Consider the following 22,249-nt stretch of genomic DNA (forward strand, 5'->3'; position numbering starts at 1 on the left):
ATCAGAACTACCATATACATATCTCTTTGCTGTGCGTGCACACACGCACGCACACACACACACACACACACACTCTGCCATGCACATGGTGTTGTGTGTGTGAAGATGCTTACAGCGTGGTCATCATGTAAAGTGGAGCAACGATGATTTGACATAATCAGCAGATTGGCATACTTTGTAGAACAAAGAAATCCATATGAAATAAATGCTGTAAATGTATCCAGATCACAGTAACTTTGAGCCACCATTAGTGGAGGAGCTGAAAATGGTGATGGGATGTGAGGAAAGTGAAGAGTTTGAGTTAGTTCATGCAACCAATATCAATTTTCCGATGTTATACAACAGGATATAACATTCCCACCATATAAACCTAATATTCCTAGTGTGCTTTCAACAGTCTCCAGCAGACAGCTGTTCATAAATATACATCATTAGTGTTATTTCTCCCATAATGACAGATACTGAAACACCAGGTTAAGAATTGTTGCTGCTGCCCAAATGTAAGAACAACAGTCATAAGTAATAGTTTTAATCTAACAATCATAGGCCCGTAATTCACTGTGAGGTAGATAGAAAATGAGTACTTGTGGCACCTTAGAGACTAACAAATTTATTAGAGCATAAGCTTTCGTGAGCTACAGCTCACTTCATCGGATGCATTTGGTGGAAAAAACAGAGGGGAGATTGATATACACACACAGAGAACATGAAACAATGGGTTTATCATACACACTGTAAGGAGAGTAATCACTTAAGATAAGCCATCACCAGCAACGGGGGGGGGGGGGGAGGAGGAAAACCTTTCATGGTGACAAGCAAGGTAGGCTATTTCCAGCAGTTAACAAGAATATCTGAGGAACAGTGGGGGGTGCGGTGGGGTGGGGGGGGAGAAATAACATGGGGAAATAGTTTTACTTTGTGTAATGACTCATCCATTCCCAGTCTCTAGTCAAGCCTAAGTTAATTGTATCCAGTTTGCAAATTAATTCCAATTCAGCAGTCTCTCGTTGGAGTCTGTTTTTGAAGCTTTTTTGTTGAAGGATAGCCACTCTTAGGTCTGTAATCGAGTGACCAGAGAGATTGAAGTGTTTTCCAATTGGTTTTTGAAAGTTATAATTCTTGACGTCTGATTTGTGTCCATTCATTCTTTTACATAGAGACTGTCCTGTTTGACCAATGTACATGGCAGAGGGGCATTGCTGGCACATGATGGCATATATCACATTGGTAGATGCGCAGGTGAACGAGCCTCTGATAGTGTGGCTGATGTGATTAGGCCCTATGATGGTGTCCCCTGAATAGATATGTGGACAGAGTTGGCAACGGGCTTTGTTGCAAGGATAGGTTCCTGGGTTGGTGGTTCTGTTGTGTGGTGTGTGGTTACTGGTGAGTATTTGCTTCAGATTGGGGGGCTGTCTGTAAGCAAGGACTGGTCTGTCTCCCAAGATCTGTGAGAGTGAAGGGTCGTCCTTCAGGATAGGTTGTAGATCCTTGATGATGTGTTGGAGAGGTTTTAGTTGGGGGCTGAAGGTGATGGCTAGTGGCGTTCTGTTATTTTCTTTGTTGGGCCTGTCCTAGAGTAAGTGACTTCTGGGTACTCTTCTGGCTCTGTCAATCTGTTTCTTCACTTCAGCAGGTGGGTATTGTAGTTGTAGGAATGCATGATAGAGATCTTGTAGGTGTTTGTCTCTGTCTGAGGGGTTGGAGCAAATGCGGTTATATCGTAGAGCTTGGCTGTAGACAATGGATCGTGTGGTATGATCTGGATGAAAGCTAGAGGCATGTAGGTAGGAATAGCAGTCAGTAGGTTTCCGATATAGGGTGGTGTTTATGTGACCATCGCTTATTAGCACCGTAGTGTCCAGGAAGTGGATCTCTTGTGTGGACTGGTCCAGGCTGAGGTTGATGGTGGGATGGAAATTGTTGAAATCACGGTGGAATTCCTCCAGGGCTTCTTTTCCATGGGTCCAGATGATGAAGATGTCATCAATGTAGCGCAAGTAGAGTAGGGGCATTAGGAGACGAGAGCTGAGGAAGCGTTGTTCTAAGTCAGCCATAAAAATGTTGGCATACTGTGGGGCCATGCGGGTACCCATCGCAGTGCCGCTGACTTGAAGGTATACATTGTCCCCAAATGTGAAATAGTTATGGGTGAGGACAAAGTCACAAAGTTCAGCCACCACGTTAGACGTGACATTATCGGGGATACTGTTCCTGACGGCTTGTAGCCCATCTTTATGTGGAATGTTGGTGTAGAGGGCTTCTACATCCATAGTGGCTAGGATGGTGTTTTTAGGAAGATCACCAATGGACTGTAGTTTCCTCAGGAAGTCAATGGTGTCTCGAAGATAGCTGGGAGTGCTGGTAACGTAGGGCCTGAGGAGGGAGTCTACATAGCCAGACAATCCTTCTTTCAGGGTGCCAATGCCTGAGATGATGGGGCATCCAGGATTTCAAGGTTTATGGATCTTGGGTAGCAGATAGAATACCCCAGGTCGGGGTTCTAGGGGTGTGTCTGTGAGGATTTGTTCTTGCGCTTTTTCAGGGAGTTTCTTGAGCAAATGCTGTAGTTTCTTTTGGTAACTCTCAGTGGGATCAGAGGGTAATGGCTTGTAGAAAGTGGTGTTGGAGAGCTGCCTAGTAGCCTCTTGTTCATACTCCGACCTATTCATGATGACGACAGCACCTCCTTTGTCAGCCTTTTTGATTATGATGTCAGAGTTGTTTCTGAGGCTGTGGATGGCATTGTGTTCTGCATGGCTGAGGTTATGGGGGCAAGCGATGCTGCTTTTCCACAATTTCAGCTCGTGCACGTCGGCGGAAGCAGTCTATGTAGAAATCCAGGCTGCTGTTTCGACCTTCAGGAGGAGTCCACCCAGAATCCTTCTTTTTGTAGTGTTGGTAAGAAGGTCTCTGTGGGTTAATATGTTGGTCAGAGGTGTGTTGGAAATATTCCTTGAGTCGGAGACGTTGAAAATAGGATTCTAGGTCACCACAGAACTGTATCATGTTCGTGGGGGTGGAGGGGCAAAAGGAGAGGCCCCGAGGTAGGACAGATTCTTCTGCTGGGCTAAGAGTATAGTTGGATAGATTAACAATATTGCTGGGTGGGTTACGGGAACCACTGTTGTGGCCCCTTGTGGCATGTAGTAGTTTAGATAGCTTAGTGTCCTTTTTCTTTTGTAGAGAAGCAAAGTGTGTGTTGTAAATGGCTTGTCTAGTTTTTGTAAAGTCCAGCCACAAGGAAGTTTGTGTGGAAGGTTGGTTCTTTATGAGAGTATCCAGTTTTGAGAGCTCATTCTTAATCTTTCCCTGTTTGCTGTAGAGGATGTTGATCAGGTGGTTCCGCAGTTTCTTTGAGAGTGTGTGGCACAAGCTGTCAGCATAGTCTGTGTGGTATGTAGATTGTAATGGATTTTTGACCTTCAGTCCTTTCGGTATGATGTCCATCTGTTTGCATTTGGAGAGGAAGATGATGTCTGTCTGTATCTGTACGAGTTTTTTCATGAAGTTGACAGATTTCCACTTTATACGGCTAAATTCAGTGCCTTGCATAATGACAGGTTTCAGAGTAGCAGCCGTGTTAGTCTGTATTCGCAAATACAGACTAACACGGCTGCTACTCTGAAACCTGTGGGGTAGATAGTAGGTGCAGATCCACTGGTAGGTGCATTCCTGGACAGCATGGGATATGCTATCACACAAGTCAGGGAAGGGAAAGGAAATAGACAGACAGACAGACAATAACCACTTGCACCTACATGAACATTTTCATACAAGGATCTCAAAGTACTTTACAAAGGTCATGATTAACAGATAACTATGCCTATAATGCATAGTGCAGTACAAGGGAACCATAGGTTCTCATGGAAGGAAAATACTTGTAATATTAAAAAAAACTTATGAAAACTAGCATTGTAAATAAACGCTTACTGGTTGTCATTTAAAACTCCATTGTATAAAGGGGGACAAATCTCAGATGACTTAGATCACTCTAAATTGTCCCTCAATGCAGCGGGATTACATAGATGATCTGGACTTCCTAATGATCATCCTTTCTCTCCTATGTGCTATTAGGAACCTGTGCAGCTCATAATTCCAATTCTCTTTTACTTGAGGCTTACAAGGCTGTAATAAAAAAATGATGAACAGACTCAATGAATAGACAGAGCCTCTCTTCTGCAGACATCAAAGCCCTTGGAACATAATCACTGTTGTAATTATCTCCTGTCTAGAGATGAGAAAATTAAGTCACAGACAGGTTAAGTGATTTGCCGAGGTTATATGACAGTCAGCGATACAGTTGGGAATAGATGCTAGGATGCTTAATCCCCAGTCCTGTGCCCTGTATTTATTAGGCCATATTGCATCTACAATAGCCCTTTAAATATCCTCATTTAGCTGGCTTGAAAACAGACTCCTAACCGAGTTGGATCAGCCTCTAGAATTGATATCAAATTCCCAAATGTAGGGAAAAAATGGAACTGGAATTCCTGATTTCCAGTGTGAATTCATTAAGTTTTCCCCATACATTCCTCAGCACGCAGCTAACACTCCGAACTCCATCACTCCTCCTTACTTGTTTTTAATGTTCTAGTTTTCATATGCTACAACCTTAATGTTATAGCAAATGCCTCCAATATTTCTTTTGTACCATTCATTGGCATTTTCATTTTTGACTTGATATCTGGAAATAGGGTTGCTGTGACTAACTGTAATCCAGCATAGGAGTTTTGATGGGTCTCTGTGTAACCAGGTAGCGGACAGTGGTCAGTCACCATCTCAAATTCTCAGCCATACAGGCATGATTAGATCTTTAATAGAACCACACATTAGCAAGCCATGACTTCTCTACCAGGACTTAGGCTATCTTTTGAGGAAGTAATTTCCTGTAAATGTATGCCATGGGACATTCTTCCCCTTTGTCATACACCTGCCGGAATACCTGCTCCAAACCAAAATTCGGTGTCTTATGTCTTATGTATCTTAAGTGTCTCACACACTTCTGAGTACAATTTGGTTGTATTGTATACTGATAACCTGCAGAGCTCGCTCTTAGAAGTTTTGAAAGTTGTTCACTCTTGTTTCTCTACATCAGATTCACAAGGTGGGTGAAGTGATATCATTTATTAGACCAGCTTCTGTTGGTGAGAGAGATATGCTTTCGAGCTTACACAGAGCTCTTCTTTAGGTCTGGCCTTGTCAGTTTATCATAGTTTCTTCTTAGATCAGGCAGACACAGCCATAATTGTTTATGACAAAACCTACAGTCCCCAAGAAAGCCCTTTGTAATGGGTGTGGGCCAATCTCGAAGCATCCACTTTGGCTGGCTTCAATTTAAACCATACCCCATTCTGTGTCCTAAATACAACACCTAGGCCATGACAAGTGTGATAGCGTTCTGCCCTAGCAAGCAGGCCTGCTTGCAAAAGCCTGGCAAACGCTGTCTATGTGTTGCAAGCGGCCCATATGCATCTATGCTTTATCAGCATTATATTTACCACCCTTTGGAATGTAGGTGTGTTCCTCATACTCAAAAGAAACATCAAGAATTCAGCAAAAGCAGATGATGTTACAAAAGCAGATTTAGTAGTACTATATGTTGCCAAATACACCTACCAGTACTTATTATTAGATCAGAGCTGACACATGCTTGGCTTGGCCCAACCTGTTCAATAAACTGTTACAAGCACTGAATAAGAGTTAATCAACACTTGGTTTATAATTGTCCACACAAATTGTCCGATCCTAATTTAGTAATTTACCCTACCAAGGAAGATCAAAGACTTGCTGAAGGTTTAAAGTACAGTTCCACTCTCAGAAGTGACATTGTAAAATGCACAGTTCAGCTACAAGATTATGCCATGCCATAGTAAATGTGCTCAGTTTACAAGAAACTGTTTCTTAACAACCAATTCTGCAAGCTCATCTTGGGCTCAGAGTCAAGCTGGGTTCTTATCTTCTAACTCAACATCATCCATAATAAAGGTACTACCAGCTAAATTAAATCTTGAGTGACACCTGTTCAACCCTACACAACTCCAGGGCCTTCAGTGGGTTTGTGAGATGATTAGAATGTATTAAATAATTCTGTTGATGATGCACAAGGAATAGGGTTGCCAACTTTCTATTGGCACAAAACCAAACACACTAGCCCTGCCCCTTCTCTGAGGCCCTGTCCCTTCCACAAGGCCTTGCCCCCAACTCACTACATTTCCCCCTTCCTCAGTGGCTCACTCTCCCCCACCCTCATTCACTTTCACTGGGCTGGGGCAGGAGGTTGGGGTGCGGGAGAAGGTGAGGGCTCTAAATGGGGGTGCAGGCTCCGGGGTGGAGCCAGAAATGAGGGGTTCAGGGTGCGGGACGGGGCTCCAGGCTGGGTCAGGGAGTTGGGGTATGGGAGGGGATGATGGCTCTGTCTGGGGGTGCAGGCTCTGGGGTGGGGCTTGGGTTGACGGGTTTGGGGTGCAGAAGGGGGCTCCAAGTTGGGGGTGGGGCCGAGGGATTCAGAATGTGGGAAGGGCTGAGGGTTGAGGGAGGGGGTTTGGATGTGGGAGGGGTGTGGGCTCTGGGGTGCAGGAGGGGGCTCTGGGTTTGGGGGGGCTCAGGGCTGGGGTGCAGGAGAGGGCTCTGGGTTTGGGGAGGGCTCAGGGCTGGGCAGAGGGTTGGGGCTCAGGGTTACTCGGGCGGCTCCTGGTCAGCGGCACAGTGGTGGGACTAAGGCAGGCTGCCTGCTGTCCTGGGGCACTGCGCTGCACCCCAGAAGCGGACAGCAGGTCTGGCTCCTAGGTGGGGAGGGGCAGGAATCTCCGCGGTGCACGCTGCTTTCGCCTGCAGGCACCGCTCCCCCAGCTCCCATTGGCCAGGGGCAGCACACAGAGCCCCGTGGCACCCCTGCCTAGGAGCTATTCTCTGTCACTGCATGTATTTATCCTTACTATCATCACAAACAGAGATGGAAAAGGGTTAACCCTGGCCATTCCTTGAAAGCTTAGGTAGATCCTGTGACCCAAGAACCTTTTCATGCCAACTGGAAAGGGGGTTATAGGAATCTCTTGATTCTGGTATGTACATTCTGGTTCCCCAAAGAGTGTCATGTGAGGTCTTAAATGAAAGCTGGTGTCACAGTGGTCATTAATATCATTGCGAAAACTATGTACAGATGCTATGCAAGGTAACATGTATGTATAATGAAAATATGTTCTTAAAATCTGTATCAAGATATTAGTCACCAGCAGAGGTGAAAAATGGGTCTTCTGTCAGACAAGAGATGTTTATCCACCTATCCGTTTACATGTAAATTGAGTAGGGGTTTCATCTGTCACCAGTCTGAACTGAATACCATGAAAAGACTGTCAAGACTTCAGAGAAAAAAATCTAACTGGACGACAAAAACACAAGACTGCTTCACATGAAGGGCAGGTGGTGGTGAGGTGCCTCACAACATGGGGTACCCATGGGAAGCATCACAAGTTCCCACTTATCCCCGAAGCCCCAGAATCCGGGAACCATGTTATCGTCTGTTTCTCTGCAGACCCTTTCTCTCTCTGCCTCCCTACAACAGGCTGCTCTTTTTAACTGTTTTCAAGTCCTTTGTTTAAGATCTTCTGGTTTCCCCTGAAATTTCAAGCTGGGGTCTTGTTGATTTGACCTAATTTGATTTTGATTCGATAACTATATTGCTTAATTTTTAATTCAGTCATGTTATAAGTAGTTTCATTTTAGCGATCTACCTGCTTGATTTTATTTGTTTCCTTATTAACTTTAATACAATTAATAAAAGCATACTGAGACTATTTCTTTCAATAAGTAACATGGGCCAGAATCATTTAGAATCTAAATGGGTACCAGCCATAGGTGCTGACTCCATGACTACTCCAGGGCTTGAGCACTCAAGGAAAAAAAATAGTGGCAGCCCCAAAGGTCAATACCTCCCCCTCCCACTCTGCGCCTCCTGCCCACTGCTAGCCGCACCGATTGGCTCCTCCATCCAGCGCCTTCCACAGATCAGCTGTTCCGCGGCGTGCAGGAGGTGGTGGGGCAGAGGGGGAGGAGCAGGAGCAGCGGGTGGAAAGAGGCAGGGCAGAGGCAGAAATGGGTGGTGGTGGGAGGAAAGAGTGGAGAGGGGGCAGGGCCTGGAGTGGAGCAGGGGTCAAGCGCTCCCCTGGAATCTGAGTAAATCAGCACTTATAGTACCAGCTGGTCCATTTAGGAGCCTAATTAGCTTGGCTCAGAACACAGCAACAACCACCTCTTGCAACTTCTATTTGTTTTGCTTCCAGCAGACTGTAATGGTTAAAATTACTAATATCAAATTATTTAGTGAACATGTTAAAAGACTCCTCTGGAGACAGATCAATGGATATCTATAGATCAGTGGTCCCCAAACTTTTTGTCATCTTCCCCCCCCCCTTAACTGTAATGCAATCTGTCCACAACCCCCCGGGAGCCAGGGCCCGAGGCTGGACTTGAGGGTGGGAGCAGAAGTCACAGCCAGGAGTGGGGCCGAAAGCCAGGACTGGGAACCGTGGCCGGGAGCTGGGCCATGGTTGGGGCCAGGGAGCCGAAGCCAGGGCCTTGGCTGGGGCCAGAGCAGAGCTGGGGGCATAGTGGGGCTGGGTGATGCTACCTCCCCACTTACCATGGGGACTGGCCCAGGCCCCTCTGAACATTCCTCTGTGGCCCCTGGGGGGCACGCCCTATAGTTTGGGGACCACTGCTATAGATATAGATCGTATTTAAAAATTAATATATAGCTGCTAACAGACATGGTTTTGGGTGTGAAAGGTGAGGCCATGACTTCTGTGCTTATAATTTCTTTCATTTTTTGTTTCACATGGGTAATGGAAATACCCAAAAGTGTTACATGAGAACCTTAATAATCTGCATTAATGTGGGGCAGCCCAGGCATGGACTAATGGGGACTAAGGATTAGCAAGTGCACCGATGAGATCATGAGAATGATGCAATGCTTCCTATGAGCCAAAAGGGAGCCCCAGGTAACCCCTGCCTCGCTCTTGGAACTATCTAATCTCCAAGGCAGGATAATTTATTTCTCCTTCTTCTTTTCTTTCTGTGACAGGGCTCTTCCTGCTGCTGAGTCTGACAACATCAGAGAGGCCAGGCTAGGCTCTGGTTGTGTCACAGCAGATGCAGTGAAGCTGCCAAGGATATGGAAAAGGAGCCGAGCAGGTGGCTTTAGCGGATGCTGATGGAGTCCTGCAGACCCTTAAAAAGAATATCATCATTTCTCCTTAATAGCAGCTCTCAAGGCTGCTGTTGCCTCTGCTTTCTACAACTCGGAGCCCAGCTGCTGCTGAGGAGAGAGGAGGTGGTTCTTTATAATCTCCTCCGCACAAGCCCATTAACGTACACTGCGACATCATCTCCTGGATTCCTCCTTACCCCTGCAGTAATTACAGCACAGCTGGGAGCACTGGGGCCAAGATTTTGAATGGTACTTCATCGTTGCTTTGCTCAGTGTTGCAAGGCCTAAGTAACTCAGAGGGCTACGTCCCATGTTCAAAAGTGATTTAGACACATAGAAGCCTAATTTTCATTGAAAGTCAATGGGCTTGAGAGCCTAATTCAGTCTCTCCCCACCAATGCCACTCTCATAAGCACCAGCCTCTGGGAGGAGGAAATATGGCAGGCTCTGTGTTAATTTTTACCCAGCATCAGAGGCACCGCCACGGTGTAATATGGCAACAACACCCTAACATCCCATCTGAAGCTTATTACCCACACTGGCATCATCCCAGCTGAGCAGCAAAACCTCACTGTTCTGTACCTTCTATTGGAGATTTGTGAGTCTGTCTTACTGAAATGCAGATTAATGAGGGTCTTTAGACAGGTAATTCTTTGTAAGGGTTCTATAAAACAGGTTTGAGAACAAAGCAATTAAATTTTTAGCCAGTTATAAATAGCAGCAGTAGGGTAGCAGCTTTATTGTATTGCTGCAGGATCATGTTTTCAGGAAGCACTATGAGATAACCACTTTCGGTACATTCTCCTCCCCAAGCCTGTGCCTCACGTAGTATGGGTGCATACTCAGTTTAGAGAGCTTTATTGTAGTAACAATCTGGCTGTCAAGTGTGTATACTTCATGGGCAACTGACTCAGATGCGCACATTAGGCAGCACATCATAGCATAAAGTCTGCCCCTAATAATGCTTCTACTGAATTGTTCATCACTGTAGCAACCACAGCCAATTCTGTGAGGGAGACACCTTGCACATACCAAGCGTCACAGAATAATGAAGGAGTGCCTAGAAGAAACTGAGTCTGTAGATTAGGATAGCCAACCAGGACATTATTCAGCAAACTATTCTGCAAGCTGAGACATAAAGAACCTTTGCACATCAGTAGAGATTTTACAGACACTAGAAGTTGTAACAACCAAAGCACATCCCTACTTTATTTATGGACTAAATGCAACAAGCTGCTCTCATCTCCCCACACTGCCACCATAACAGATCCACATCCAGGAGTGACACTACCTTCTCTTTAGTGGCTTTAAGTACAATTCTCTGAGTGAGGTCCCCACCCGTAGCAAGGGGTTATCTGATGATTTTCGGGCAATCTGTCCTCTTTGGATGCTCCCTATTGCCCCATTTATACTTTGTGTCCTCCTGATCTCATAAATTCAAGGGCAGTGACACAAGTAGTTATTTTGTCCCACATCTTCCATTTCTGGTTGAGAGTTAATTTTCCATATCCAGCAACACATGCCTTGAAAAAGGCCATGTATCACCAGGCTGACTATCAATGCACTCTCACCTTTAATTCTTTTTCCATTTTGCAGAGCACCACATCCTAAGGGCTGCCGAATTTGGAGACACCAAGCACCATCTGCGCATCCCTTTGGTCTGCGCATCACATGGCAGTTTATGTCACACACACACACACACACACACACACACACACACACACACACACTCACTTCAGGTTGTTTGCCTGCAACAAAACAGATTTGCCTATCAGACACATCTCTCCTTGTGACCAAAGGACCAATATTGTATTTTCATTAGTCAGGAAGACTTAGTGCTGACCCACAGCATGGTGACAGTGTACAGTTGTTGCTGGCGGCACATTCATGCACAATAGTGAGGGAATGACTAATGCTGATTGCAACCCACAGGACATAGGTATTGCTGTACTTCATGAGCTGTGACGGATGCCCATGTAATTAGAGGAAAGGCACTCCAGCCCAGCTTTCATTCTACCTTTTGCCACCTGTGTCCCTACAACAGGCACTTATCTCATTTGCTGGTTACTATATCCTGGCTACTATATCCTACAACCTGATTCAAAGCTGTACTGCACTCTTGCTGACCTGTAGCTATAACATGTCCCTTTATTTTACCCCAGATGCTGCATTAGGCATGATCTGCACACAGCATAGCAAAGACTTCACAGGCTGTAGATTTTTCCAGTTCAGACTAAGAATTTACACTTCCCTCCATTATGCTTATTCGTTAAAACAACAGATCATTCCAGATATTTGCAATATGTGTGTCCTGTATGTCACAAAAACACAGGGTTCTAGTTTATGCCATCTACTCTGAGAAACCCGGTCTGCTCTATAATTTTTCCCTCTGTATCAGATCATGCAGAGTTAAAGAGATATTTTACCAACTGACTAGATCCCTGATGCTCTCGAAGCTACTGATTATACACAAGTTGCATACAAATAAAAATAAGTGAATTCTGCAAAAAAAAAAATATTCACAAACATTTATTCAAATTTATAATCCAGTTCATTTTGATTATTCTCCCCACCTTTTGTGTTTGCAAATATTTTACCAAACAAGTTTACAGGGGTGAACAGTCGCATAAAATTCCCTTAAAATTGGCAGCTTGACTTTGTAAACATGATCATGGAAAGTGACACGGTCCTTGTAGCACTTACAGGGACATCTGTGAGAGCTTGGAATGAATCTCCAGACTATCAAGCACATTATTTTCCCAGCTCTTGTGTCTTTAATGCCCATTTTATGCTACCAAAAAAGTCATTGTCAGAGGAATACTTAGACTCCATGACTCTTGATAAAATGGTTTCTCTGCCACAGGGTAGACATGACTGACCCATGGTGAACTGCATCATAAATTACAGACACAAGACACATCCATTACCCCTCACACTCTGAGCCTGGGTTACAAGCACCACACCTGGATCTCCAGGAAGTGAGCAGTTTAAAGTACGACTGTGAGAGCTAGACCATAATAACAAATAAAGACAAAAGTCATCAGCACCAATAAGGAGTATATTGGACCTTCAGCACCTTAGAGTTCATTTTTACCTAATCAGCTTTTAGCTGAAATGCTTTTAGAGTTTTGTGTGTGTAACAGAATTTTGAGAGAGAGAATTATAAATGAAAACTCAAAATAAAAAACTATTAAAAATTAGGTCAGTATTTTAAATAATAGGCAGGCTCTTGGACTGTACTGTAACTGTTAGCCATCCACTCCTATATTACATTTCTTTTACATTCTTCTAGCCCAGAAGGTCAATGAATAGGTTTTATGATAAAATGCTGTATGCTAAGTGTAGCCCATAACTAGCTTAGCTTTTTATTATATTCATCAGTAACACAAGGAACTTACAGGCCTGTATCCTGTAAGACATTAGCTTAAGCAGGTTAGCATAAGTATAGCCAAGCACAGTAGACCTGTGACCCTTGGCATAGATGAATGGCCTAACAGTTACCCTTAGGTTTTGGGGAACTAGGAATAGCTTGCTCAATAGCAGGAGTTGGAATATAACAATACCAGGCAACCGCAGGAATACTGAAGTGATACTGGACTTGGATATTTTAGGACAGAATTGTTGGCAGATATCTAACCTCAAACTTGCTTGAGCCATAGGTGGCATATATGATAATTAATTAAATTGCATTAATAAATTAATCTATAGGATATTTAAATGCCATATTATGAGGGTGAGGAAGTTAGATTTGGACATGGAAAGCTCAGCATTAGAATGAATATTTGTGATAGTTTTCAGGCCTTGTAATAGGCCAAACCACCACGTGGAGGAGGTTAGCTTTCCATCATTTGACCCTTTAGCTATATTCTTATCTGCCCCCAGTCTTGGGCATTGGGGAACCTGCACTATTGGACTCACTCAGCATGCCAGAGGCAGGGCTGGTCCTTTGTCTCTTACCACCAGTCCTCAAGGAAGGTTGTAAGTATATAAGTCTAAGAGCATATGTAAGGGAATGATACCACAGATATCCCCAATACTGTATTATTCCTGTCTGTGTATGTGGCTTGGAGCTTTTCTGTCTCTAGTACTGGTTTTAATAAAAATTACCAAGGCTTGGCTTTTTCCTCAGTGTGAGTGTCCTTGCCATAAATCCCAAAGCTCCCAACAAGATACTGAATGTATTGGTTTTAGTTCTGTGTAGCCTGATTCTGGGACAGGAACCCTCTTACACCCAGCTCATTAATCAGGATCAACTGGCAATCAATACAATTATTATTAACCCTTAAAAAGGATCAGACAACATACATTTTGGAAACAACAAAGTTTTATGCATATACAGAAAAGCCTCTCTCTATAGAAGATTTCCCCAGGCTAACTCTGAAGCGAGTGTGGCAGAGCTTAAAAACTAAAACACACAGTTTGTAGGGGGGAAATACACACAGAAAGGCCTTCATGAAATCTCATCTAAATGCATGGATAGGGGTTTATGGTGCCCCTTCAGTTGTAAAATTGTTTTCATTAAGTCTTTTTTCTAAAGTATGCAAAACCTTTGATCATTGGAGCTATAAGATTAAAATTAGTGTACTGTTTTTAACAATAAAAGAAAAATTTCATAATCAGGGTGGAGTGAAAGCGTACAGACTATAAAGGCTGTCCCAACCCCGCAATTCTCACTCCTGCTGAATTCTGTTAGTTGTTCTGGGTTTTGTGAGTCAGGTAAGTACAATCTGAATTTATTACATGTTTGAAATCTCTTATATTAATTTGCCATTTTCTTTTGAAGGGGGTTGAACCCATCATATTGAAGAAAAAGCCCACTGTACCTGTGGGTTAACAATTAAGTATAACTTATTCACTGCTGAGATGTTAGTAGGAACAGAATTATCGGCCCAATAGGAAAAAAATAATCAAACAAACCTATATACCTTGTCGATAGTTTTAATATATTAGAGGAGATTTACATTTTCACCTGTTGATAACTGTTTGGTTAACAATCATTTCTAATCCAAAAACTGCATTTATAATAAGCAATTGTTGTTTATACCAACTACTTGCCCTCTTCATCCAAAACAGACACATGCTACCTGGAATGAAATCCATCACTGATTTTTTCCTTCTCTTTAAACATTCAAATGTAGGGTTTTTTGTTTTCACAGTTATTCTTCAAGAATATAATCAGAAATATGGAAAATTTACTTGATGATAACCTTTTAAAATATTTCACCCAATATGCGTTGATGGAGGGTAGTACCAGCGCGCTGTCCATTGGTGGACTGAAAAACCTGCTTCAGAAGCAATTTGCACAATATCTGCAGGTAAGTGTAGCCCAAGCAGCATCAATTGTACTCTGTGGAATGGGTGGGAAAATGTAAATATAGGTCCTGATCCTGCAATGCAGAGCCTTATGCCCCCATTGACTTTAATGATCATTGTCAAAGGGTTAGTATGTGAATCCACCACTCACCTTAGTGATCAGTTACTCACAATGGACAACTATTTGAGTAAGGAGTTCACAACTTGGCACTATGAAAGAAATACATTTAATGTATTTTATAAGGTGTTCTGAAAGCAAAGTTGCACCAACTGGATCATATAAAAGATTCCCCCCAATCTATATACTGTATCTAAGGTGACCAGACAGCAAGTGTGAAAAATCAGGCCAGGGGGTGGAGGGGATTATAGGCACCTATATAAGAAAAAGGCCCAAAAATCGGGACTGATCCCTATAAAATCAGGACATCTGGTCACCCTAACTGTATCTTGATTCATCTCAGAGGGTCTTTAGACTTTGAATACTAGCTAGACTTTGACTGGTAATTATTTGATTCTGAAAACGAAGTATCAGAACTCAGGTGAGAAGTCTGAAGAAGCTAGTAAATAGTTGAAGATCCTGCTGTAATGGAAATGGAGATAATAATTCTCTGTGATTTCAAGAAAAGTGCAAAGGCAAAATATCACCATCACCATTTGATCTGCAGAAATGTCCATATGACACCATTTGGGGGTTTCAAGAATGATCAGATTTTGGAAGATTAACTGGAGTTGGATTCTGACTTCAGTAGGACTCCAAACAGTTTCCTTTGCTGGACTGGACATTTAGATGTTAAATGTGGGAGTGTTGAATCAATGTTGGTACATTTTGTCAAAGGCCTGAACTCAGTGGAAATTCCAGAATTTTGTAAATAACAAAAATCCACTTTATTCATTTTGCTACAATTTGTTGGACGGAGAAAAATCTTTTACATGATCCAGTATATGCAATTAAGCCTATGGAAAAACCATAAAGTATAAAAAAGTGCTTCCTTATCAAACAATCATCATAATTTATAGTCATAATTTAGTTAATTGGAAAAGTTAATTGGAAACAAACTTGTAAGTCTGCTAAGGTGCTTTCTTACTAAAACTTTTTTGTATCAGTCATAGCTGGTTCAGCTTTGGAGGAAAATAAATCCAGATTTGACTGAACACTCACATTTCACCTGTCTTATCAATGATTTCTATTTGCAATTTGGATCGTAGATTTTTCTGGCATTTTCCCTGTTTGAAGAAATTTGCAACTTGTTTGACACTGAAATAGATATAAAGTATGACACAACATAACATACTTTTTGTTTATCCAATAAATTTGACTTATTAACAAGAATGTTTTCAGAAAATTCACTGCACCAGAATGTCATGTGCACTTTCATAATATGGACTGGACTAAAAGGAGTTAATGCTCTTAGTTAGATTTACCACATTTGAACAATTTTGCTAATACAATACAGAGTATTCTAAATACAGGGGGGAACAGTCCCGTCTCAGGGCTTGATCCAAAGTCCAGTGAAGTGAATGGGATTCTTTCAACTGATGTAAGTGGACTCTGGATTAGACCCTGAGATAGCACTGTGTGATAGATGTTGACTCTTAATGGTGGCCACTATAGCTCAATGAGTCTATGCTACTGCTTTCTCACCTGTCATTCTTTCCCCATCTTTGTGATATAGTCCAAACTCAATTTACCTACATCAGAATGAAAGCCTAGTCGTAAGGAAGCCTTGCTGTAGAGATTTGTTCAAGAACCTCTGGAGTGTTTGGTTGCACTGGGTCCACTGACTCTTGCACATGGGGACATTTTCATTTCTTGATAGTCTGACTGTGAGAATTTTAACTATTTCTTAGGAATGCTCTTCTATAGTGAATGGTGAAAGGCAGATGATTGCTCATACTATTCAGAGGACTGGTACATCATTGATAACAACTTTAGCAGACTGTGGACACTACATTTCTTGCTTAGTCAATATAACAATCTCCCACGCACACACACACACACACCCATGTACTTACTGGTAGATCCCATAATAGTAGCAACACCTCCATAGTAACATTAATAGTTAGCCTACTTTATGGGCTATGTTTTTTATCAGGAAGAATCTGTGACCATTAATTTTTTTTACTTAACTAGTTCAATTATTTTCCTATAAAAACAGGGTGCATTCTCTCTCGATAACATAATTAAATCGTTGGACAAAAATAATGATGGGAAAGTCAGCTTTGAAGAATTTGTGTCCATTATAAAACGTGTAACTGGCACAGGCCAGTAAGACAAAAGGAGGACCACCACCACTGGCAAAAGAAGAGAGAAAAAACTTGGCATTCATAAAAAGTATATATATATATATTTACAGATTTACTTATTGTGATAACATTATCAGCAGATAATAAATATGTTCTTTATTGTAAAAGGATTGGTCTCCTTGTACTGTATTTCCTATATAGTGGTTATCAACATACACTAAGCAGGTCCACTTCCCTGTTATTTTAGAATTAACATTTTTATTTCATGCTACAAAAACATGATGTAAGAAAATGGCCTTTATATAGCTCCAGCTTTATGTGGGGGTAGTACTTTGACACATGGGACAGTTTAAATCAGGAGTGGGCAAACTTTTTGGCCCGAGGGCCACATCAGGGTTCCGAAAATGTATGGAGGGCTGGGTGTAGTGTATTAAATTGCTCCTCATAGGAATGTGCTACTTACGGTGTACTACTTACAGCTGCCAGTGCTGGTGCTCTGAGCAGCATGGTAAGGGAAGCGGGAGGGTTGGATAAGGGGCAGGAGGTCCTGGGGGGCAGTAAGGGGACAGGGAGCGGTTGGATAGACACTGGAGTCCTGGAGGGCCTGTCAGGGGGTGGGGTGTGGATAGGGGTCAGGGCAGTCAGGGGACAGGGAGGATTGGATAGGGGCTGGGGTTCTGGGGGGGGGCTAGAGGCGGGAGGTGGGAGGTCCCAGGAGGGGGCAGTCAGGGGACAAGGAGCAGGGGGGGTTGGATGGGTCTGAGGGGGGCAGTCAAGGGGCAGGAAGTGGTGGATAGAGGACAGGAGCCAGGCTGTTTTGGGAGGCACAGCCTTCCCTACCCAGGTGTAGTGTATTAAATTGCTCCACATAGGAATGTGCTACTTACGTTGTACTACTTACGGCGGCCAGTTCTGGTGCTCTGTAAGTAGCACATTCCTACGGGGAGCAATTTAACCTGGTGGTGGCTCTCACAGCCGCGCGGCCCGGCTGGAACTTGCAGCCATGCCACCCAAAGCGCTGATGGCACGGCGAGCTAAGGCTGTGCAGGAGGGGCTGGGGGCGAGCCTCTCTGGCAGGGAGCTCAAGGGCCAGGCAGGACGGTCCTGTGGGCCAGACGTGGCCCGCGGGCCGTAGCTTGCCCACCTCTAGTTTAAATTCATGGTTTTGGAAGGAATATATGACCATATACGTTAAGGTTGGTCTATCACTCCCAGCAAGGATTGTTCACTACAGTATACTAGTCAATTCAATTTAAGTCAAGACACACATCTCAATATAGTCAAATATCTGAATTAGATACATTTAAGATTTGTATGTTAAATACAAACTTACCAATATTCTATTTAGTATTTTAAAAAAATATTTTCCTCAATAACATGCACAAAATATACCTAACAAAAATAGCTGTACTTAGGTGAATCAAATAAAAATCTGAAAGGAATATCATAATTGTATACATACAAAATTAATTATATCAAATCTAAGATCAAATATGGCCTGCATATTACAGTAGAACCTCATAGTTACGAACACTTCAGGAATGGAGGCTGTTTGTAACTCTGAAATGTTCAGAACTCCGAACAGAGCATTATGGTTGTTCTTTCAAAAGTTCACAACTGAACATTGACTTAATACAACTTTGAAACTTTACTGTGCAGAAGAAAAATGCTGCTTTTAATCATCTTAATTTAAATCATAGAATCATAGGGTTGGAAAGGACCTCAGGAGGTCATCTAGTCCAACCCCCTCCTCAAAGTAGGACCAAACCCCAATTTTTGCCCCAGATCCCTAAATGGCCCCCTCAAGTATTAAACTCAGAACCCTGGGTTTAGCAGGCCAATGCTCAAACCACTGAGCTATCCCTCCCCCCCCCCCCGAACAAAACAAACACAGAAACAGTTTCCTTACCTTGTCAAATCTTTTTCTTTTAACTTTCCCTTTATTTTTTTAGTAGTTTACGTTCAACACAGTACTATACAGTATTTGCATTTTTTAAATTTCTTTTGGTCTCTGCTGCTGCCTGATTGCGTACTTCCAGTTCCAAATGTGGTGTGTGGTTGACCAGTCAGTTCATAACTCTGGTGTTCATAACTTTAAGGTTCTACTGTATCACAAATGTGTCTGTGACCTCTGCACTGATGTCCTATGTTCTAACAGAATATATTCAATAAACCATTCTGACACTAAAGGTTTTGATTCCTTCTTTCGCATATTCTTGCTATTGACAACATAATAATAAAATATTGTTAATATTGTTTAACAACTTTAAGTTACAGTTAATAACTAATTTTAAAAAAAACACGATTAGGGTTAGAAAGTCAAGGACACAAAGTTAGGAACTGTCAGAATTAAAGTTGTTTATGCATCCTTCATTTGTCCTGCTTCTGCATATGCATTATGGTACAGCATTTAATTCCATGATTATGTTCTATTTATTTTCCACAGGACCCAGAAAAAAACATTTGATGATGAATTAGACGGATGGTCAGTACGTTACAGTACATGGCTACAAGCAGAGCATCCACCATTCTCTCTGCTGGTATCATGTTCTGCCTTATGACAGACAGTTCAAAGAAAAAATGTTCCAAAAATTTACTTCACTGTTTACATTTTTAAAGTAATATTTTGCTCCTTCTGGGAACCTTTTAGCAAGCAACATTCACCGCAACTATGAGAGACAGGTTTGGATTGCAGTTGGTTGGGATGATGTTTGTATTATTGTGAAAATCCTTTCACCAATACAGCTAGCTGTTACAATTCGAGAGCAGATCTCTTTGCTAAAATGAAACTTCCAAAAACCTTTTCTTTAAGGGAGATCTGACCCTTTACCCTTTAAGGGTCCAGTCCTGAAAGGTGCTAAATGTCTTCAACTCCCATTGAAGAAAGGGGATGTTGAAAGTGCTCAGCACTTTATAGGAAACACCAAACATATTTCTGAATCAGGCCCTAAATTGGGAACAACTTACAGTACATGGCTACATAGCTGCAGAAGGCAGATGAGACATTTCTATTGGTTCAGATCCTAATTCCTGTCAGTCTCATAGAAGGGACATCTTATATGCATTTTTTTTAATGGATTTGAGGTGCCCCTGAAAAATATTCAGAGTGGGAATACTCTAAAGGAAGGGAGATTTCACTCTTTCACAGAAGTGGTAAGACATTTTTCTGGTTTGGTTATTGTGACAAAGTTCCTCCTCTGCCTTGGAGGATCCTGCGCTTATTGGTGGATTTGCTTCCTCAGAGGTTCACGGCAACCCTCAGTTTGGCCACTTTCGTCGCTCAAATCTGCCGTTCACTCAGTTAGTCTCATCACTGGCCAGCATGGGGAAAGGAAGAAGAACAATCCCCGCAGTCTCTGCTGATCCGCCTAGTGGATCGGGGAACAGGCCAGAGATCTTCCCCTCTGGTGGAACTTACAGTCCAGTTCAACTCCTCCAGTATTAAGTAGGGAGTTGGGGGAATGGAGGGATGGGGGGAACCCAGGCCCGCCCTCTACTCCGGGTTCCAGCCCAGGGCCCTGCGGATTGCACTTGTCTACAGTGGCTCCTGTAATAGCTGTGTGACAGCTACAACTCCCTGGGCTATTTCCCAATGGCCTCCTCCCAACACCTTCTTTATTCTCAACTCAGGACCTTCCTCCTGATGTCTGATAATGCTTGTACTTCTCAGTCTTCCAGTAGTACGTCTTCTCTCTCTCAGCTTCTTGTGCCTCTTGCTCCCAACTCCTCACATGCACCACAAACTGAAGTGAGCTCCTTTTTAAAAACTTAGGTGCCCTAATTAGCCTGCCTTAATTGATTCTAGCAGCTTCTTGACTGGCTGCAGGTGTTCTAATCAGCCTGTCTGCCTTAATTGTTTCCAGAAAGTTCCTGATTGTTCTGGAACCTTCCCTGTTACCTTACCCAGGGAAAAGGGATCTACTTAACCTGGGGCTAATATATCTGCCTTCTATCACTCTCCTGTAGCCATCTGGCCTGACCCTGTCACACTATACATGTACAACTTCTGAAGTTTGCTTATAGAAATAACACTTAACCTCTTTCAATGAATAGGTGCTTAGACACTGACTTCATGGGCGTGTAGGATTCAATCTCTTAATAAATATTTAGTCATATTCATTCCTCTTTTCAACACAAGCCCAATTAGCCTTGCAGCATCAGTCCTCTCTATTGTCCCATACAGATTTAGTCATCTTTGGGAGGAGTATGATCAGGTCCACATCAGATGAAGTTACTTTTGCACATTAAAACATTTACAATTTTTTTTAGATTCTCTTTTTAATCCTTTCAGCACATAGCCTACATCAGAAAATTCCAGCGTCATAGTAATTGCTATCAGTATTATTACTTACCTTATTGAGAAGAAACTAATGAAACACAAGGAAACGCAATTAAAAATAAGGCATCCCTGTAAGGAGGAGGACAGGCCACTAGCTTAGACCTTGGGAGACCTGGGTTCAAGTCCCTGCTCTAACACAGATGTCCTTTTTAACCTTGGGCAAGCGACTTAGTCTCTCTGTACCTCAGTTCCCCATCTGTAAAATAGGGATAAGAACACTTTCCTACCTCACATGGGTGTTGAGAGGATAAATTAAAGATTGTGAGATAAAATAAGGTACCTAAAATAGACTACTATGTACACTTCAGTCCTTAAGTAGCTAGTGTTTCTTGGAGAAAAATTATTTTTCAAGTAGTCTATTTTTGGCCAAATATAAACTATTTTCATTCACCTTGTTTTTACTTCAATTCTGGCTATGGGCCCAACCCTGCAAATACTTCTGTACATGAGCAACTTTATGCATGCAAGTAATCACACTGAACTAAATGGGATTACTCATGTGTGTAAGCATTTGCAGGACTGGGATCTATATTTCTTTTCTTTTTATCTCTGTTATACAATAGGATAAATTTCTGACTTTGACTGTGTCACTAACACCTCTTTTAAGTTATAGGAAAAGCAGGCAACGGGAAGTAAACATTAAATAGTGTTATAAAAGTGTCACTTCCTCACAAAGCCCACTTCTGACCCAAGGCTCCAGCTTATGAAAAATGCTTACATTTTACTTATTCCAAAAGGTCAGGAGCACTTTATACCATATGTAATATCAGAAATATCATGGAAAATAAAGTTTTAAAAATAAAATCAGCATTTTCAAGGCTAGTACTGACGGATCCATTTTTACAGAAGTTATATTAGAGGCATCAGCAGATAAAAGACTGAGACCACAACGCAAGAGCTAATCAGAAAAGATTACAACCTCATTTAATATTGTGGGGAAAGAGGGGGAATAAAAACAAAATGCCTTTGACCATTTGGATCAAATTCTGTCCTAACATGCTATGTAAACACATTTACTGCAAAGGGCTGCAAGGAATGTACAAAGAAAAAACAGTGCAGAATTTATCCCTAAATTTATTATTTGCAGTATAAAATTATTACACAGAATAATAATACAACTTGGCGCATTACTATTTCAAAGTGTT

At 42.4% G+C, this 22,249-nt stretch overlaps 1 protein-coding gene and 1 long non-coding RNA gene across 7 annotated transcripts in view; one reads left to right on the top strand and one right to left on the bottom strand.

Annotated features, from left to right (window-relative positions):
* CTPS2 (CTP synthase 2) overlaps window positions 1-22,249 on the bottom strand; it is a 152,707-nt gene that overhangs the window by 73,959 nt on the left and 56,499 nt on the right. The gene's annotated exons all lie outside the window — the stretch shown is intronic.
* Window positions 13,350-16,822, top strand: LOC122457894. The gene is made up of 3 exons (XR_006277610.1): window positions 13,350-13,924; window positions 14,365-14,523; window positions 16,678-16,822. It is a non-coding gene; the product is annotated as an uncharacterized LOC122457894 (long non-coding RNA).

This window comes from Dermochelys coriacea, chromosome 1, assembly GCF_009764565.3.
Source record: "Dermochelys coriacea isolate rDerCor1 chromosome 1, rDerCor1.pri.v4, whole genome shotgun sequence".
Lineage (NCBI taxonomy): Eukaryota > Metazoa > Chordata > Testudines > Dermochelyidae > Dermochelys > Dermochelys coriacea.